The 21480-nt window shown below is 41.4% G+C and overlaps 1 pseudogene; it reads right to left on the bottom strand.

Moving 5' to 3' along the window:
• The window catches only part of LOC123399639, a 35664-nt pseudogene extending 30516 nt beyond the window's left edge, over window positions 1-5148 (bottom strand).
• Window positions 5149-21480: the final 16332 nt, after the last annotated feature.

The raw sequence follows: 21480 nt of genomic DNA, 5'->3' as shown, positions 1-21480 counted from the left end.
TATGCATGAGCTAGAGTGGCAAGAGGATGGCATGCATGCTCACACCTCAACGCCCAAAAACACAGGAGAGGGGTGGGAGGGGGAGGGTTTATATAGGCTATCCTTTAGTCCCGATTCGTATCTAAAACCGGGACTAATAACATATGCGGCATGCCACGTGTTTGCGTAGCACGCCATGTGGTTTCGCTAGATCTTTAGTCCCGGATTTTGTCCTGAACCGGGACTAATAACATATGCGGCACGCCACGTGTTTGCCCGTCACGCCACGTGGTTTCGCTCGATCTTTAGTCCCGGAAACTCGTGTGTTACAAAGGGATTTCATTTTTTTGAACTTATTTGAACTCCATAGTTTTCTGTGTTCAAAATGCACCATTCAAAGCCACATCATCAATTTACAACCCTTTCTGACTTCATTTGTTTTTTTCATGCATTTAATGATTATTTTGAGCTATAAGACCATGAAATTGAAAAGCATTTGAAATGAACTCTCAAAAGGTTCCAAGTTGGCATGGTATCATCATTTCACCCACATAGCATGTGCGAGAAAGTTGAGAGCGTTACGGCAAAAACTGGATGCACTTCGTGTACAAAACGGACAATCTCTTTCGAAGTATTACGGTTTCATACGGAAACTCGTCTGTTACAAAGGGATTTCATTTTTTTGAACTTATTTGAACTCCATAGTTTTTTGTGTTCAAAATGCACCATTCAAAGCCACATCATCAATTTACAACCCTTTCTAACTTCATTTGTTATTTTTCATGCATTTAGTGATTATTTTGAGCTATAAGACCATGAAATTGAAAAGCATTTGAAATGAACTCTGAAAAGGTTCCAAGTTGGCATGGTATCATCATTTCACCCACATAGCATGTGCGAGAAAGTTGAGAGGGTTACGGCAAAAACTGGATGCACTTCGTGTACAAAACGGACAATCTCTTTCAAAGTATTAGGGTTTCATACGGAAACTCATCTCTTACAAAGGGATTTCATTTTTTTGAACTTATTTGAACTCCATAGTTTTTCTGTGGCCAAAATGCACCATTCAAAGCCACACCATCAATTTACAACCCTTTCTGACTTCATTTGTTATTTTTCATCCATTTGTTGATTATTTTGAGCTATAAGACCATGAAATTGAAAAGCATTTCAAATGAACTCTGAAAAGGTTCTAAGTTGGCATGGTATCATCATTTCACCCAAATAGCATGTGCGAGAAAGTTGAGAGGGTTACGGCAAAAAATGGATGCACTTCGTGTACAAAACGGACAATCTCTTTTGAAGTATCAGGGTTTCATACGGAAACTCGTCTGTTACAAAGGGATTTCATTTTTTTGAACTTATTTGAACTCCATAGTTTTTCTATGTTCAAAATGCACCATTCAAAGCCAGATCATCAATTTACAACCCTTTCTGACTTCATTTGTTATTTTTCATGCATTTACTGATTATTATGAGCTACAAGACCATGAAATTGAAAAGCATTTGAAATGAACTCTGAAAAGGTTCCAAGTTGGCATGGTATCATCATTTCACCCACATAGCATGTGCGAGAAAGTTGAGAGGGTTACGGCAAAAACTCGATGCACTTCATGTACAAAACGAACAATCTCTTTCGAAGTATCAGGGTTTCATACGGAAACTCGTCTGTTACAAAGGGATTTCATTTTTTTGAACTTATTTGAACTCCATAGTTTTTCTGGGTTTAAAATGCACCATTCAAAGTCACATCATCTATTTACAACCCTTTCTGACTTAATTAGTTATTTTTCATGCATTTACTGATTATTTTGAGCTATAAGACCATGAAATTGAAAAGCATTTGAAATGAACTCTGAAAAGGTTCCAAGTTGGCATGGTATCATCATTTCACCCACATAGCATGTGCGAGAAAGTTGAGAGGGTTACGGCAAAAACTCGATGCACTTCGTGTACAAAACGGACAATGTCTTTCGAAGTATCACGGTTTCATACGGAAACTCGTCTGTTACAAAGGGATTTCATTTTTTTGAACTTATTTGAACTCCATAGTTTTTTGTGTTTAAAATGCACCATTCAAAGCCACATCATCAATTTACAACCCTTTCTGACTTCATTTGTTATTTTCCATGCATTTACTGATTATTTTGAGCTACAAGATCATGAAATTGAAAAGCATTTGAAATGAACTCTGAAAAGGTTCCAAGTTGGCATGGTATCATCATTTCACCCATATAGCATGTGCGAGAAAGTTGAGAGGGTTACGGCAAAAACTGGATGCACTTCATGTACAAGACGGACAATCTCTTTCAAAGTATCAGGGTTTCATACGGAAACTCGTTTGTTACAAAGGGATTTCATTTTTTTGAACTTATTTGAACTCCATAGTTTTTTTGTGTTCAAAATGCACCATTCAAAGCCACATCATCAATTTACAACCCTTTTTGACTCGGGCATTAGTCCCGGTTCGTAATGTACTCCAAAGTGCGTCGGTCACCGTACATCCATTGTCGGTTCATCTCTATTATGAAATTAAGTATATATCAAAAAACATTGCAGAACAAAATGAATAGAGAAATGGCCAAATTAATACAAGTTCATCATCACATTAAAACCAAAGCACAATAATGATTAAATGTTATTATTAAAAAATAAATACATAAAGTTCTCTCATAAAACAACATACAACTATGTAAAACATTTAAATGCAACAACAAACGCAATCAAAATCGGAAGTAAGGTAACAATTGACCCAACAGCATAATGATATCAAGCCTCTTTATCAATGGCATATTTTCTAATATTCCTAATCTTCAAGCGCATTGCATCCATCTTCAACCGCATCACATCGATCTTCATCTTGCGATCGTCAATGACCTCGGCAACATGCAACTCCATTTCCATATTCTTATCTTCAATTATTTTCAATTTTTCCTTCAAGTATTTGTTTTCTTTTTCAACCAAAGTTAACTTCTCGAGAAGCATTTCTAGGTGGGTTGGAATTTCCGGTTCACATACCTTCTAGATTAAAAATATATGTCACGTTGGTCATCATAATTGTCATAAACAATAAATGAACCAAATAGTTATGAAAAGATAATATATACCACATGTGAATCATAGACAGGACGAGGGCCGACGGGGGCGGATACCAAAACCATCGCACTATATAATAACAAGGAATAATAAAAGTAAGAAAATTAGACAAGTATCTATCTGAAGTCAGAATTTTTTTTCTTTCAGAAAGAAGATAAGAACAATTGGCTCACCACGGTGGTGCCGGCGACGAGATCGGCGTGGGCGATCGACGGCGGTGAAGATGGGGCGAGGACGGGGCGTGACGGACCACTAAATCTAGACAAGTCTCGTTGAAAATGGAGCTCGGAGGTTGAGTTTCGAGAGGAGAAAGCTTAACTAGTGTGGCTCGGGCATTTCATCGAACACCTCATGTGCATAGGAGGTGAACTAGAGCACCCAAATGCCCTCCCCTCGCCGGCTCGACAAAAACAGAGCACTGTGGAGTGCTCTGCCGCGGCGGTGGGTATGTATGTAGGCAAGTTATTTGTCCCGGTTCGTGGCATGAATCGGGACTAAAGGTTGTGGGCCAGCAGCAAGCCCGTTGGTCCCGGTTCGTGGCTCGAACCGGGACAAATGGTTCCACACGAACCGGGACCAATGCCCACGAGGCCCCGGGCGGCCCCCTGGGCTCACGAACCGGGTCTAATACCCCCAAGAACCGGGACTAATGGGTTGGCCAGGGCCGAACGATAGCCCTGTTTTCTACTAGTATGAGCTTGATGCCCTTGCCCTTGGGAAGAGAGACCCACACCTTCCTCTCCTTGCCAATGGTGAAGACGTTGGCCAGCCGGGTGGCAAACTGATGGCCGAGGGCATCCTCGACGTGGATTGTCTCGAAGCTGCCCTGGTGCTTCTCCCTGCTCTTGATCACCCCGACGTACCCGGTGTTCCTACCTCCGGTCACCATCACGAAATTGCCGACGTCAAATTTGATGAAATCCACAATCTTATTGGTCTCCAGGTCAATCTTGATGGTGTCGTTGGGTCTGATGGCAGGGTCAGGGTGGAGGATGTTGCGGCCGTCGTAGGTGTTGAGAGAAGGGACACCCTTCTGTCCACATTGCACAGTCCTGACCTTGCAGAGCTTGAACTGCAGAACAGATTGCAACCTCAATAACAGAAAACAGTTCCCCAAAAAAGTGATATAATTCTCAAACCACAAGATAACCATCATTAGGAATATGTTTTTTTATTACCGTTAGTGAGTTTATTTTTGAAAAGTAAAACAGAAAACAACCTGAGCAAAATATAGATGTAACCGCATATGGACAGAAAATAGTACCAGTAAGTAACCAAAAAAATCAAAACGACAAGGGGCTTTATGTAAGCAACTTAATTCATATATAAGTCTTGTATGACTTTTTTTGCAATTAATTGGGCTTGTAACAATCTAGCTAGTTACATCCAAGAAACATACTGAACAAACAACATGACTAATTACGGTGCTGAATTTAGCATATCACAAAGCATACAAACAGATGTATAAATACCATATCACATAGAAGCATACAAAGCAAGAACAACTAATATTCTTGATGATCGTACATATGCTTACCTTAGCCTCCTCATCCTTGATGCTGTGGAGACGGAAGCGACCCTTGTGTCGTAAAGAAGGTGGAAGTTCTCCCCAGTCTTCGGAATTGACACAACATCTGCAGGACAGAGTAAATTAATAACAGAGTCTGCAACATCTCATAAACAAGAAATGAATTACTAGTGTGTATTTAGAATCTGGATCAATCACAACCAAGCAAGAAAAATTACCCATGAATCCAGCGGGATATGTCTTGTCAGTCCTAACCTTCCCATCAACCATTATATGTCTTTGCATCATGATTGAAACAACTTCATGATAGGTCAGAGCATACTTCAGCCTGTTTCTGAGCATAAGGATCAGTGGCAAGCACTCCCTAGCTTTGTGGGGACCAGAAGAAGGCTTGGGTGCCTGCTCAAAAGAAATTATCATAAGTACTGAGAAAATATAGCACGTGTGTATCCCGTTACTCTCTAAAGTTCGGACATCATATTATAGCTATCAAATGTACTTACAAATGCTCCACCAAGCTTTTCAACCATCCAATGCTTAGGGGCATTGAGCGTCTTCACATGCTTCTTCAGACCCCTCGCCTGTCGACAGAAAGAAAAGAACATGTATACCCAGTGATTTATTTACAAATTTATTCTATATATGTGTGGACTATCAAGTTACTCATGTGACTCAATGTCATACAAAACAATCAGCACAAGCAGAACAATCTAGCTAATAAGTAATAACTGAAGAAAAAAAACTTGATACCTTAATCCTACTCCTACAAACCATACCAAAGATTGAACAGCAGAATGGGCGGTAGCTTCACAAATGATGTAAGCTTCACCTCTAGGGCAGTAGTATATTACTCCATCCGTTTCTAAATATAAGTCTTTTAAGCAATTTCACTAGATGTCTACATACGGAGCAAAATGATTGAATGTATACCCTAAAATATGTCTATATACATCCATATGTAGTCCACTAGTGAAATCTCTACAAAGACTTATATTTAGAAACGGAGGGAGTATTTCCGATAGCATGCAAGAGTCACACAAATAATACATAATCTAAACGAAACTGGCTATTGAATCATCAAAACATCCTAATTGGGTAAATTCCTTTAGCAAATTACTAGAGCAATGGAAATTTCAGAGAAAAAAAAAAACAGTGCCCATTGGCATGGACAACCAAAAATAATCTCAGACTCATCCAACTTAAATCCGTCATAACTTAAACTCGACAACCAGGGTATTTAGAACTGCATAACCACTATGTGGCTACTCCATTGATATAACCGCCTAGAAAAACAAAATTGTGAATTGCAAAACTGCAGTGACTAGTCCTTTTTTTTAGAAAGATCCATTGGCTAGTCAAGTACTACCACACAATTCACTTTTGGAATTAAAAATGGCTATGATGGTGCGAGAGCACATAAATAACATCTCATCACAAGAACCATGTGTACAAAATGCCTACACAAGGAGGTCGCCGATCGATGTATCGCGTTGACAGGAATGGCCGCACTTCACTCTACAAGCAGATCAAAATGACAGGAAGATTTGTCTCAAGAAGAATGCCACCGTAGGTTAAAGACGAAGGTGTGCTCTAAAGCCTCAAATAAAAAATAAGCAACCGATCGCATCAAGCCACGGGCAATGCAAATTACGGACTTCAGAAAAAATGGGCTAACCGAACAAGAAGAGGCCATTGCAGAATAAAGCGCCATAAGACAAATGTTCACTACCGATTAGAGAGCACAGAGACGAAACGGTGTTAGGGTCTGACCATTTTGCTCCGATCCTGTGGCTTCTCGCACGCGCACGTCGGCACGTGAGAAGACGACGGACAGCCGAGGTGGCGGAGGAGCGATCGAGGCGGAGAAAAACCCTAGAAAATGCGATGGCGGCAGATGAACTGGCCAGGGGCTTTTATGGCCGATCCTATTTCTCGCGTTTTTTTTTTCTTTGAGTTGAATCCTATTTCTCGCTCGGCGCGTCCTTTATTTTCCGGGCCTGCCCACTTATTCACTTTGTGTCGCATCGGGTGAAGTAGAACTGCGATCGATTTTTCTTTCTCCAAGTCGTCGAAATCTAGCGAATACACCTTTCAACGACAATTTCCATCTTCACAGGTTATGACAAGTGGCGTACTGCATGCGTGTCACTTGTCGCAACCTGAAAGTTTTCTTTTTTTCGTAGATCCGTTTTTTCAAAACGTTTTATCTCTTAAATCATGCGTTTAAATTTCGAACTGTTTTCATCGTTGGCTTTCTCGCGTCGAAATCTTTAAAACTAGATCTCATGTTGATAGGTTTTGATGATTTTTTTTCATGAAAAGAAACGAAAGAAAAAACTAGACAAAAAAACCGTGCCTCACGCGATAGAATAAAAAACAGAAAACGTGGTTTTTTCCCTTTCCGAAAGGCACGACCTGTGCCTCCCGCGAAGGCAAAACCGTGCCTCTCGCGTAAGCAAAAAACGTGCCTCTCGCGGAAAAAAAAGTGAGCAAAAAACACGTTTTTTCCTTTTCGGGTGTGCCTCTCGCGGAAGCAAAAAAAGAGAGCAAAACTGTGTTTCTCGCAAAAAAAAACACACAGGTTTTTTTCCTTTCGTAAGAGGCACGGGCGTGCCTCTCACGAAGGCAAAACCGTGCCTTTCGCGGAAGCAAAACTGTGCCTCTAGTAAAAAAAAATTAGAAAACGTGTTTTTTTCCTTTCCGAATGATACGGGTGTGCCTCTCGCGAAGGCAAAACCATGCCTTTCGTCAAAGCAAAACCGTGCCTCTCGCAAAAAATAAAAACGCGTTTCTTTTCTTTTCAAGAGGCATGGCCGTGCCTCTCGTGAAGGCAAAACCGTGTCTCTTGCTGAAGCAAAATCATGCCTCTCGCAAAAAAAACTGAAAACGAGTTTTTTCGCTTAAAGAAAAAGAAAACGCGTTTTTTCATGAAAAAAATATTTTTTTTGATCCGAAAATTAGGAAAGTCCGTTGAAAAACCATAACACCAAAAAAAATCGGAAAAAACCACTCAAAAAAGAGAAAACGAGTGCAAATTTATAAAAAAAACAAAATTCAAAGAAAACGCTCAGAGCACGACACGCGGCGGCGACTGAAGACGCGTCAAGTGGTGCCGCGCAGGAGCGATCGCTGAAAGGCTCGCGAGGGAGCGTTCGCTAAATAGTTGCTCTCTCAAGTCTCTCCTTTTAGTTTTCAAAAGGTTCTGGAGGCAAAACCTATTTAACGCCACATGCGTTCGTTGTAATGCAATTTTGTAAACGGGCACGTGCCTGCGCTAGGCCGGCCCATGTAGGATGAGTCAAAGGAAGAAACGAGAGGTGACCTACACGCGGGGTGAGGGGTCGCTTTCCCCCGCTGTTTCCTCCTTTCTTCCTTTTTCCCTATTATTTTTTCTTTTTTTTCTTTAACCTGGTATAACCATTTTTCTATTTTTTCTTTGACCTGGTTCAACGGTTTGAAAAGAGTTCATCTAATTTGTTCTTTTCTTGTTTAAAACGATGAACTGTTTTTAAAATTTTGAACTTTTTTGAAATTTGATGATTCTTTTTCCAAGTTAGATGAATTTTTTCCCAAAATCGGTGAACTATTTTTTAAACTTGACGAACTCTTTTCATATTTGATGAAGTTTTTCCAAAATCGGTGAACTTTTTTCACATTTGATGAACATTTTCCCAAAATCGGTAAACTTTCTTCAAAAGTCGGTGAATCATTTTTCTAAAATTGGTGAACTTTTTTTTCAAAATCAATAAACTTTTTTCAAAATCAGTGATCTTCTTTTCAAAATTGAAGAACTTTTTTAAAATTTAAATGAACTTTTTTTAAAATTTGATTGACTTCATAAAAATTGCTCGATCTTTTTTAAAATCCATGATTTTTTTATTTATAATTTATAATTTATATTGTTCTTCTTTCTTATTAAAGTCAACAATTGATCAGCCAATTGGTCGACTGCAATCGTACAAAAGAGCCGCGAGCGAGCGAATGTCAGGCGGGCGAGTTGAGCGCTCGCCACATGAGCGGCCCATGATTTGGCGGATGTGAGCTCCACCTGCCTTAGTTGGCGCATGAAGGGTCAACTAGGAGTTGCCGGTTCTTGAACCTTCCCGAAGTGGATTCCATTTGTCTTGTGTGATTTTTCTCTTTACTTTTCTATTTTTATTTCTATTTTCTATTTTCTTCTATTCTTTTTTCCTTCTTGTTTTTGGAATATGGGAGCAATTTTCAAATATGTGAATATTTTTTGAAATTAAGGATATTTTTCAAATTCATGAATATTTATGGAATTTGGGAACATTTTTAAAAATCTATTTCTAGATATCATGTTCTCCCCAAATTTATGAATAATTTTTAAAATCCGAAACATATTTCATTCTTGGACATGTTTTGCATTTCTGTTTCCACCACCCTATGTGTCTAGGAAGTATGTACTTTTCCACCACACGAGAAGGCGTCGTCGTCTCCGATGCCTTGGACCGTGGAGGAGGAGGAGCAACTCTTGGCCATGTTTGTCGCGTCCATTCTCGAAGCCTCAGGCTAGACATCATCGTCCTCGCCATGGAATCAAGACGTCCAAACTAGAGGATGCATTAAGGAGGAGCCCCCTGTCGGTGCAACGTCGCTAGTTGGGCACCAAGCGGAGCCTGACCTCCGTTGAGAAGGGCGAGTCGTCATCCCGTTGTAGTCGTGTAGCCTCCTTAAGTACTACCTCAACAGAAGTGGGTAATGCAACACATCTTCCTCCTTGTCCCGGTGATCCCAAGCCCTCACCGATGCAATGCGGCAATCGACCTGCTTTGTCAAGAGCCAGGTGGTGCCGCCCTGGGCCCTTGATGGATGAAAGCGTCACTCGACCTCCTTCGTCAAGAGCCAGGTGGTGCCGCCCTAGGCCCTCGCCAACGAGGAGCTAGCGACAGCGTGGGCCTGGAATGGTCGAAGACTATCAACGAGACCAATGACACATCAACCAAGACCTTCTCCACCTTGGTTTCGTCAAGTCAAAGTTTGCACTTCGCCAGAAGGAGGAGCAGTCGGGACGCAAGGCGGCAAAAAATGATGGTTGCAATATGAAGGTGGATGTGCATCGAGTGAAGCGCGAGTACTCCATCGTCGCAACCCGAACGACGATGAAACAATGACAACGGCGAAAAAGTCGACGACGCTCCGAGTGGCATCATAGGCCATGCTTACAAGGTCATAACCAACTTCTTAATTTCGAATTAGTTTAGTTTAATTTAGGGTACTTTGCATGTAATATGCCATACTCCCTCCGTTCCTAAATATAAGTCTTTTAAGAGATTTCACTAAGGGTCTACATATGAAGTAAAAGGAATGAATCAACACTTTAAAATATGTCTATATACATTCGTATGTAGTCTTCTAGTGAAATCTCTAAAAAATACTTATATTTAGAAACGGAGGGGGTACTTTATTAAATTTCATTCGTGATTTACCCTTGCATTATTTGAAATAAAAGATTTAGAGGGACACGCCAGGATGGCCTCCGCCCAGCCTAATGTATGGGCACATGTTTGAACATATATGTCGATGTTTAGAGGCGTTCATTTTGATGATTCTAGTTGGAGATGTTGTAACCAACAACCTACTCTCCTATTCAAACGGTTTTATCCTTCCCTCTCAAGCGACCCCATGCATCTAGGGTTTTCACGCCTCCCGCCGACGGCGCTACCGATCTGTCTCATCTCATGTGGCCTTAGGACCTAGAGGCGCGGTGTATTTTGCCGCTCACGGACAAGGGGGCTCCTGCTTCATTTTTAGAGTATTTGTTAGTCTATTTAGGGTTTGTGTCCCGATCAGGAAGGCGAGCGGTAATGTCACCATCAAGACGGAAAAAGGTTTCTCCGCCAAGCCTCCTTTTAGGCGCTGCGTCTGACGTAGTTGGATGGCATGTGGTGTGTGCAATCTCACAGGATTCGATTAGTCTTTATCTTCGGAGGATCTGCATTGATCCAGTCTTCGCCTTCTTGTGTTTGTATGTCTCCACATTGGACCTGAAAGGATCGATATATTTGACTAGAGGGGGGTGTGTGAATAGGCAACTACCGGTTTTTATTTTTTCTTAAGAAATTAGGTTTAGCAACAAATATGTTGTCCAGATATGCAACTAGGTGAACAACCTATATGATGCTAGCAATAACAACAACAACAAGCTAGCAAGTAAAGGATACAACACAAATATAGCTTGCGCAAAGTAAAGGCAAGACGTAACCACAAGTGGAGTCGATGGAGACGAGGATGTCTTACCGAAGTTCCTTCACTTTGAGGGTAAGTACATGTCCGTTGTAGTAGTGTGGAAGCACAATGCTCCCAAGAGGCCACTAGGGACACCGTATTCTCCTCACACCCTCACACAATGTGAAATGATGTGATTCCACTAATTGTGCCCTTGAAGGTAGTGACCAAACCTTTCCAAACAAGGTTGGGGCAATCTCCACAACTTAATTGAAGGCTCCCAGCACCACCACGAAGCTTCACCATACTGGATTGTGGTTTCGAGGTGACCTCAACCGTCTAGGGTGTTCAAACATCCAAGAGTAACAAGATCTCCAAGGGATTAGTGGGGGGATCAAATTTCTCTTGGTGGAAGTGTAGATCGGTTCCCTCTCAACCAAACCCTAGAGAATGAAAAAGTTTTGTTGGGTAGGGAAAGAGATCGGGCGAAAATGGAGCTTGGAGGAAAAATGGAGCTTGGGGAAGGAAGAGGTAGTCTTCTTGGGGAAGAGGACACCCTTTTATAGTTGGGGGAAGATTCAACCGGTATCCACCTCTGAGCCTACACACAAGTTGTACTACCACTCATGAGAGAGATACTACTACTTGGGCGGCAGTGCATGTCGTGATGTGCAATGACACGAAACCACGAGGCGATAGTGCCGCTGGAGTGGTACTAGTGCTCGCCCCGGCGGTACTAGCGCTGTGATTACATCATAGGAGCTCACAGGGGCAAGGCAGAGACTCGGGATGGATGCAGTACCGCTAAAGCTATACTAACGCTTGAGAGAGTGATACTATCGCTTACAAGCGGTAGTGCCTCGCCCCATTGCAACCCTACCTCCGCTGAGAGTGCGAAGGGTCCAGAAAGGGGGCGGAAGTGGAGCCATAGTGATGGGTGGTACTACCACTTTGCATTACCATCCCACTATCGCGGAGTCCGGCGCAAAAAGTCGAGACCCCTAGAGGCAGCGCTAGTACACGCGGTACTAGACAAGGGTACTACCGTGTGTAGGCGGCAATATCGCATGCCCAGAGCGGTACTATCGCTTATAGGTGGTACTACCGCTTGCTAGAGCAGTATTACTGCTTGGGGCCTTCGGTTCCTGTGTGGACGACACATAAGGGAAACTCCGTTGAAGCGGGAAAGGAATGTGGATGCAAATGAAAGTGTGTACATGTTAATTACACCCAAACCTTTTCGAAGCGGACCCCCTCTTAATAGTACGGTCGCAATTCCACCGAAAAAGAAACACAGAAAAATAACCGTCTTCACTTTTAAACTCCAAGGGGCTCGTATCGTCTTGTGACATATGATAGATTATGTGAAAGGCTTAATGCACACGATTAGTTCGCAAATGCATTGTTATCAATCACTAGAGCTACTAAGAGAGAAGTATGCCCTAACAATCTCCTCCTTTTTTGGTGGATTGATGCTAACACGAGATTTGCACAAAGATATATCAAGGAATTAAGCAAACCTCAACATCTATAAAATACAGACGAGCTCTCCCTTGGTGTGTGCACTATTTAGGTATGCTTTTGTAATGCAAAGTATACACATTAGGATCAACACCCGCCCCCCTAGATTTTATAAACTGGAAATACTTGCATTAACATGATGAGAGTTAATCATAATGCAAGAGATGGCATGTGAGCATTAACATAGAGCTCAAGATAAGCATAAACCCATGTACTAGAAAAGTACTTAGACACACATAGATAAATAAAAAGGTAGCATATGTCTCACACCATGTGACTCTGTCTCTAGGTCTCACAAACACAAACCAAAGCAAATGATAAAAGAGTTGACGAGTGAAGAAAACAAGAAAATAAGACACGCTCTTGACTTAGCAAATCCCCTAAACTCTCTCCCCCTTTGACATAGAGACACCAAAAGGGCAAAGAGGACTACTATGGTCCAAGATGGTACAAATGCATGAGGTCATCATCACCACTCCATGCGGTCACTAGAGTCCTCATCATCATTAGCAGCAGGCATATCAACATCTATGTCCGTCCACTTGCAATGCTGAGCAGTCCAATCCTCCTCATTTGAGATGGTGTCCTTAGACCCACTAGAAAACCTTCATGCCAAGGTTCCTAATCATGACCTTATCACGTATGCGGGACTTCTTATCTACTATGTGTGTTGTGTACTGACCATTTGCCTCCATATAGAATATCTTCTTCATCTTTGATTTGAGCTTCTTAGACCAAGACGGCTCCTCGCTGGATGGCTCGTAACTGGGGTCAACACAACCCTTATCCCCATCCTCATTCTCAGCCTCACGAATCTCCTTATCATGAGCAGCATTGGTACTCCACTTGTCCTTCAGCCTCAGTTGCACTACCTCATGAGTGGTCAGATCACCATTGTCAAGGAATTCCTCTGGAAAGGCAAGTTCCGAGATTCTCTCAATAAGATGCATCAAGAATGTACCATAGATGGGACACTTGTGCTCCATCATGACTGAGTGAAGCTCCGACCACACGACATGATACACATCCAAAACCTTTTACGTGGGCATGTCCTTCTCCTTCTAGCAAATAAGCAACATATCTACAATGTAAGAGTGTACCTGATCGAAATTCCCAACTCGAGGGAAGAGCGTTTGTCTCAATATGCGATGCATGATGTCCAAGAACATGCATAACACATAGGTCGTGTTGCCAGTGGTGGAAGAAACTTTCACCGTAGAGTAGGGACAGAGTGAAGACTTGTGCGTGGCGACGGTCTTCATGTGAGGGAGCAATCCAATTGGGGTCTGGATCCCCTGATCATCATATCCCAGCAAAGCCATAAACTCCTCCCACTTAACAGATAGAACTCTTCCATTAGTCATCCAAGTCAAAGTCCTCTCATCATCGGTTCCGAGATGGACCATGGCATAGAACACGACCACAACTAGGCATCAAAGTCCTTGGTAATATCCAGCTGGTCACACAATGCAGGAGCTTCACCAAATAGTTAGGATCCTTATGCATATGATCAATATCAACGGACTTGACAGTAGGAACAAACAATTTCTCCTTATTTTTTTAGCACATCATGATATATGGAGCCTCACTGCTTGGTCGAGAAGAGACGGTTCATAAGAGTTGCATCTTGCAGATTGATATACGGGTTGCGGCGATGAACAATACAAAACTCCTTGCTTGAAAATTCACTCACTGGCCGAGTTTTTTGTGGCTTGGTGGCAACCTTATTGGTTCTCTTCTTGGGCGGGGCACTGGGATTGGTGTTGTCATCCCCTGATGTGCGGTAATGCTAGGAGCCACCTTCACGACTCGTATTCAGATGACAATCCTGATGACCAGAGCCGCTACCACCACGTGAACCCACAACACGGAGCGAGAGAAAAGCAGGTGTAAATAAGTTGCATAAGCCGATTGAAATGACAAAGAAGAATTGAAGTGCAATCATAAGATATGTGGAGTTGACAACACAAGCGACAGTATCACTTCCCCATAGCGGTAATACTACCTACAAGCGGTAGTACCGCCTACAAGCGTTGGTACCACTATGAAGGGAGCAGCAGTACCGATCGAGGCGGAAGTTGCCAGGGCAACCACAACCGCGACGAGATTCGATAGTACTAGTGGTGCCAAACCCAAATATACTCCAATAAAACTTCAAATCTACTATTCTAGTAGTCTTCCGCGTCCAACTCATGCCTCGATTTGACCAAAAATCGACAAACGCAACACATATTTCCCTAAATCCTCGATCCGAAAAATATAACCGTAGGAGAAGAAAACAAAAGCAATACCCGCAACCATGGCAAGAGGAGAGGGTGGGGATCGACTCCACCGGTCAGAATCGTGCAGGAACAGCCGGAATCACCGGTCTGGTGACGGCCGCCGGAGCAAGTTTGTCGCCTGGAGAGACATGACGTGAGGGGAGAGAGAGATGAGTGGGTATGTGGGAGTTATAACTCCCCCTGCCCAACTCATAACCCCCTCCATGCCACTCAAAGTGGTAGTACCGCTCACGGGAGCGGTAGTACCACCCCGGTACTACTGCACGGCAGGAGGCTGTGTAGTATCTCTCCAGTGGTAGTACCGTGGATGGCGGTGGTAGTACATCTTATAAGAGTTAGTACCGCCCCATACCCAGCGGGCATACCTCTTAGATGCTAGAACCATTCCCAACTAACTATGAAAGGTGTCTTATGCAATAATCCGGGTTTGAGATGAGAGAATGGCTTGGGTTGGAGACATAAAGGCCATGAAATGGGAATGGACACTCCAAGTTCAAAATGAAAAATAAGAGGAGCAAACTTGGAGTGACACAAACCACACATAAAGCTATAACTCTAGGAAATATCTCACTAGGAGGGGCGGTGGTCGAAGCCACCTATGTTTGAGTCAATTGGTATGGCACCGCGAATTTTTTAACCTTGAGACCATGAGAAAAACTCGTCTTTGAAGCATAAGTACCATGAAAACTGGCTAATGTGAAAGACTTGATTGATTTATGCATAATGGGGGGGGGGGCGGAGAGTCCATTGAGAGAACAAAACCCCCTATATCCATGCCTACATCTAAACAAGACAAAATGATGAGTGCGATGGGATGTGCAATACTTCAAGCCACATTCTCGAATCAATGATATTTAGCTCATGCCTTAACTCGCGAAATCTTCCTTCATCCAATGGCTTAGGAAAAATATCAGCAAGTTGTTCATGAGTGTTGACATAGATAAGATTAGTGTCTCCACGCTTGATGTGCTCCGAGATGAAGTGATGGCGAATATTAATGTGCTTCGCGTTGCAATGTTGAAAGGGATTGTGGGAGATCTTGATAGCACTTTAATTATCACAGAAAATAGTCCCTTTGTCATAACCGACACCATAATCCTTTAAAGTTTGCCTCATCCAATGCAATTGCGCACAACAACTTGCGGCCTCTACATACTAGGCCTCGGTTGGCAGAGGGAGAAACACATTTTTGTTTCTTTGAAGACCAACTTAACAAAGAGCGACTAAGGTATTGGCACCCTTGGGAAGTTGAGTTCCTATCCACATAGTCTCACACCCAATCCAAGTCTGAGAATCCCATGAGATCAAATGTTGCACCTTTGGGTCCCATAAGACAAAGTATAGGCTATGAGCCAAATATAAAAAGATTTGCTTAACGGTCACATAGTGACTTTCGTTAGGCGCCACTTGAAAACATGCACACATTCCCACCCTCAACATAATATCTGGTGTAGATGCACAAAGGTAAAGCAAGGATCCAATCATGGAGCGATATACCTTTTGATCCACGACTTTACCATTGGGATCAATGTCAAGTTGGCACTTGAGTGGCATAGGAGTCTTGGACGGATTGACATCATCCAACTTGAACCTATTCAGCATGTCTTTAGTGTATTTTGCTTGGTTGATGAAGGTTCTTTATCTTTGTTGCTTGCCTTCGAATCCAAGGAAGAACTTCAACTCTCCCATCATAGACATATCAAACTCTTTGGTCATGAGTGCAATAAACTCATGATTGAAAGATTTTTTAGGAGAACCAAAGATAATATCATCAACATATAGTTGGCATATGAAAAATCCCCTTTAACCCTCTTAGTAAAAAGCATGGGATTGATTTTCCCAATTAGAAAACCACGATCTTCTAACAACTCAATAAGGTGCTCATACCACACACGTGGGGCTTGTTTAAGGCCATAGAGTGCCTTATCGAGCTTATAGACATGACTGGGGAACTTAAGATCCTCGAACCCCGGGCGTTGTTTGACATATACCAACTCATCAAGAGGACCATTCAAAAAATCACTCTTCACATCTATTTGTTTCAACTTAAAATTATGATGAGAAGTATATGCAATCAACATGTGAATAGATTCAAGGCGAGCAATGGTGGCAAAGCTTTAACTGTAGTCGATACCCTCGACTTGGGAGTAGCCTTGAGACACGAATCTTGCATTGTTTCAAATGACGACAGCATTTGCATCATGCTTGTTCGTGAAGATCCATTTTGTTTAAATGTCATTTTGGTCATCCTTTGGCCTTGGAACTAATTGCCACACCTTGTTGCGCTCGAAGCCTTTGAGTTCATGATGCATGGCTTCAAGCCAATCAGTGTCCTCGAGCGCCTATTGTACCTTAAGGGGTTCATGATACGTTTCCAACGTATCTATAATTTTTTATTGTTCCATGCTATTATATTATCTGTTTTGGAAGTTTCATATGCTTTAATATGTTGTTTTATATTATTGTTGGGACTAACCTATTAATCTAGAGCCTAGTGCTAGTTGATATTTTATCCATGTTTTTGATTATTACAGATAAGGAATATTAAACGGAGTCCAAACGGAACAAAAATCTCCGGAATGATGTTTCTTGGACCAGAAGAAACCCGACAGACTTGGAGTAGGGGGAAAGGCACCTGCCGGGAGGCCACAAGCCTACAAGGCCTAACGGGGGGGGGGGGGGGGGGTCTCGCCCCTGGATTCTAGGGTCTCCTGCAGGCCTCCTAACCCTATTCTTCGGCCTATAAATTCCAAATATTCCCCCATTGCAAAAGAGAGCCATGAAAATACTTTTCCGCCACCGGGAGCCTCTGTTCCCGTGAGATCCAATGTGGGAGCCTTTTGGTAATCTGTCGGAGAGGGAATTGATCAGGGAGGGCCTCTACATCAACTCCATTGCCCCTTCGATGATGTGTGAGTAGTTCACCACAGACCTACGGGTCCATAGCTAGTAGCTAGATGGGTTCTTCTCTGTCTTTGATCTTCAATACCATGTTCTTCATGATCTTCATGGAGATCTATCCGATGTAATACTCTTTTGCTGTGTGTTTCTCGAGATCCGATAAATTGTTAGTTTATGTTCAGATTATCTATGAATATTATTTAAATCTCTTCTGAATTCTCATATGCATGATTTCATATCTTAGCAAGTCTCTTCGGGTTATTGGTTTGGTTTTCCCAACTAGATTGGTAATTCTTGCAATGGGAGAAGTGCTTAGTTTTGGGTTCAATCTTGCGGTGTCCTCACCCAGTGACATAGTAGGGGTAGCGAGGCACGTATTGTATTGTTGCCATCAAGGATAAAAAGATGGGGTTTTCATCATATTGCTTGAGTTTATTCCTCTACATCATGTCATCTTACTTAATGCGTTACTCTGTTCTTCATGAACTTAATACTCTAGATGCAGGCAGGAGTCGATCAATGTGTGGAGTAATAGTAGTAGATGAAGAATCATTTCGGTGTACTTGACACGGACGTGATGCCTATATTCATAATCATTGCCTTGGATATCTTCATAATTATTCACTTTTCTATGAATTGCTCGATAGTAATTTGTTCACCCACCATATTATTTTCCTTTATGAGAGAAGCCTCTAGTGAAACCTATGGCCCCTGGGTCTATTTTCCATATTATACATTCAGATCTATAAACCAAAAATATCTTGCTGCAATATTTACTTTTGTTTCCGCACTCTTTTATATCTATCTCTACCAGATCTCATTCTTGCAAATAACTCTGAAGGGATTGACAACCCCTTTTTAGCGCTGGGTGCAAGAGTTTGATTATTTATGTAGGTACTACGATTGGGGCCTTGCTTGTTCCTCCTAGTGGATTGATACCTTGGTTCTCAACAAACTAAGGGAAATACTTATCTACTCATTGCATCACCCTTTCCTCTTCAAGGGAAAACCAACGCAATGTCAAGAGGTAGCAAGAAGGTTTTCTCGCGCCGTTGCCGGGGAGGATACATAGCAAGATCAATCCTACCATGCACCCATAACAAACTCATCTCTTGCATTTACTTTATTTGACATTTTCCTCCCATTTTACTCTGCCCCACTTCTGAAACAATTTTCAGAAAATACCAAAAAGATTTGCCCTTTTATTCACGTTTTTCATTTTCCTTTCTCCTTCCGGATCTCTTACTTGTGTGTGTGACTAGCATTACCTCTTCCCCTTTGTCACCAGATTTTGAAGTTTATACTTCAAGAAAAAAAACAAAGGGAGAATTTGAAAGATGCCTGGTATAGGCTAATGGAATCTTATCGTATCTCCAACCTAAAAGGAGATGCAAAGGTTTTTCTCAGAAATTTTTACATTGGATTGGCTTTACATCATAGAGAACTTTTCGATTTTGCCTCGAAAGGGATTTTTATTGGATTAAATACAAACACTGCTTATGAAGTCTTGGAGGGGATTTTGGTGGTTCCTCCAAAAAAAGGGGGTTTAATTTTAAAGAAGAGGGAGCTCAAATTCTCAACAAATTGAGTGACTTACATAAGTACTTAACTGGGTTACAGCAATATCACGAACCCTTTAAACATATGAGTGGAGACCTCAACCGTCTGAACACTTTGATTACCCTTTGCAATAAGTGTTTGGATATTTTGGACAATAAGGTGGTTTATTCACCTACAAACCTAGGGAAGAGGAAAGAGCCCCCATGATTTGAGAAGGCCCTCACAAAAATTGTGAATACCAAAGATGACAATACCTAGATCTTTTGCTTTATGCCTAGCTAGGGGCGTTAAACAATAGCGCTTGTTGGGAGGCAACGCAATTTCATTTTTATGTTTTTGTTTTTGTTTCTGTTTTTGAGTGATGCACACATTATTACCTCTGTAATAATTGCGTTTCTTGTTTTAATTATTGTTTGAGCCAAGTAAGACCTTTAGGATGGTCTACTGTGTTTGCAAGTTGATTTTGCTGAAAAATAGAAACTTTCGCTCTCAGTCGAGGAATTTTGTAAATTCACTCGAACGTTCTTTTGATCTGAAATTTTTACACAAGATTGATTTACAAATTGCCCAGGTTTTCCTAATTTTTCGGAACTTGTGGAGTTATATAAGTATTCAAAGTAAATATATTTCTACATACAGTTCTGTTTTTGTGAGATTGTGTTTTATTTGTGTTGTTTGCTTATTTTGATGAATCTATGGGTTGTATCGTGGGGTATGAACCATGGAGAAGTTGGAATACAGTAAATATAAATAAAGAATGAGTTCACGACGGTACCTAAAGTGGTGATTTTTTTTATACTAACGGATCTCATGAGTTTTCTATTAAGGTTTGTGTTGTGAAGTTTTCAAGTTTTTGGTAAAGATTTGATGGACTACAGAATAAGGAGTGGCAAGAGCCTAAGATTGGGGATGCCCAAGGCACCGGAAGCCATATTCAAGGATACCAAATAGCCTAAGCTTGGGGATGCCCTGGAAGGCATCCCCTCTTTCTCTTCAATCCATCAGTAAATTTACTTGAGCCTATATTTTTATTGACCACATGATATGTGTTTTGCTTGGAGCGTCTTGTATGATATGAGTCTTTACTTTTTAGTTTTCCACAACCATATTTGTTGCACACATCTTATGAGAGAGACACTCTCACTCTTGAATTTATTAGAATAGTCTTTGTGCTTCACTTATATCTTTTGAGCTAGGCAATGTTGCTCTAGCGCTTCACTTATATCTTTTAGAGCACGACGGTGTGGTGTTTTATGGAAATTGTTAAACTCCCGTACCTCACTTATATTATTTTTAGAGTTCTTTAAATAACATGGTAATTGGTTTAGGTTATGAATTTAGTCCTAATATAATGGGCATCGAAGAGGGATATAATAAAAACTTTCATATTCAGTGCATTGAATATGATGAGAAGTTTGATTCAATTTATATAGTTTTGAGATACGAAGATGTTAATATGAGAGTCATGCTAGTAAGTAATTGTGAATTAGAAGAAATACTTGTGTTAAAGCTTGTGATTCCCGTAGCATGCATGTATGGTGAACCGTTATGCGATGAAGTCGGAGCATGATTTGTTTAATGATTGTCAACATTTGTGTGGAGGTCGGGATCGCGTGATGGTTAACTCCTACCAACCCTTCCCCTAGGAGCATGCGTCTAATACTTTGCTTTGATAACTAATAGGCTTTTACAATAAGTATGTGAGTTCTTTATGACTAATGTTGAGTTCATGGATTATACACACTCTCACCCTTCCACCTTTGCTAGCCTCTCTAGTACCGCGCAACTCTCATGCGATACATTAAACCCACCTTACTCAAAACAACCACCGTATATTTTCCTCAAAACAGCCACCATATCTACCTATTATGGCATTTCCATAGCCATTCCGAGATATATTGCCATGCAACACCATGATCCCATTTTTATGACACGCACCATCTCTTCCATATTGCTTATAGAGTCATATTTTGTTCTAGATATCGAGTTGTAATCTTTGAGTTGCAAGTAAAGAAAAGTGTGATGATTTGCATTATTAGAGCATTGTCCTGTGTGAGAAAAGGATGATGGAAGCTATGATTCCCTCACAAGTTGGGATGAGTCTCCGGACTTTACAAAAAACTACAGAGGCCAGCGAAGCCCATAAAAAAATAAAAGAGGCCAGCGAAGCCCATCAAAAATTAAAGAGGCCAAAGAAGCCCATCAAAAAAAGAGAAAAAAAGAAAAAGAAAAGAAAAAGGAAAAAATGAGAGAAAGAGAGAAGGGACAATGCTACTATCTTTTTTCACACTTGTGCTCCAAAGTAGCACCATGTTCTTCATAGAGAGTCTCCTATTTTGTTACTTTCATATAACTAGTGTAATTACATCTTTTGCACAACCACTTAGTTTCCATTTTGAGCTTTCATACACTTATATCTCTAGT

This window comes from Hordeum vulgare, chromosome 1H (genome assembly GCF_904849725.1).
Source record: "Hordeum vulgare subsp. vulgare chromosome 1H, MorexV3_pseudomolecules_assembly, whole genome shotgun sequence".
NCBI classification, from domain to species: domain Eukaryota; kingdom Viridiplantae; phylum Streptophyta; class Magnoliopsida; order Poales; family Poaceae; genus Hordeum; species Hordeum vulgare.
The sequence above is the reverse complement of the archived record's forward strand: the minus strand, read 5'-3'. Positions and strand labels throughout refer to the sequence as shown.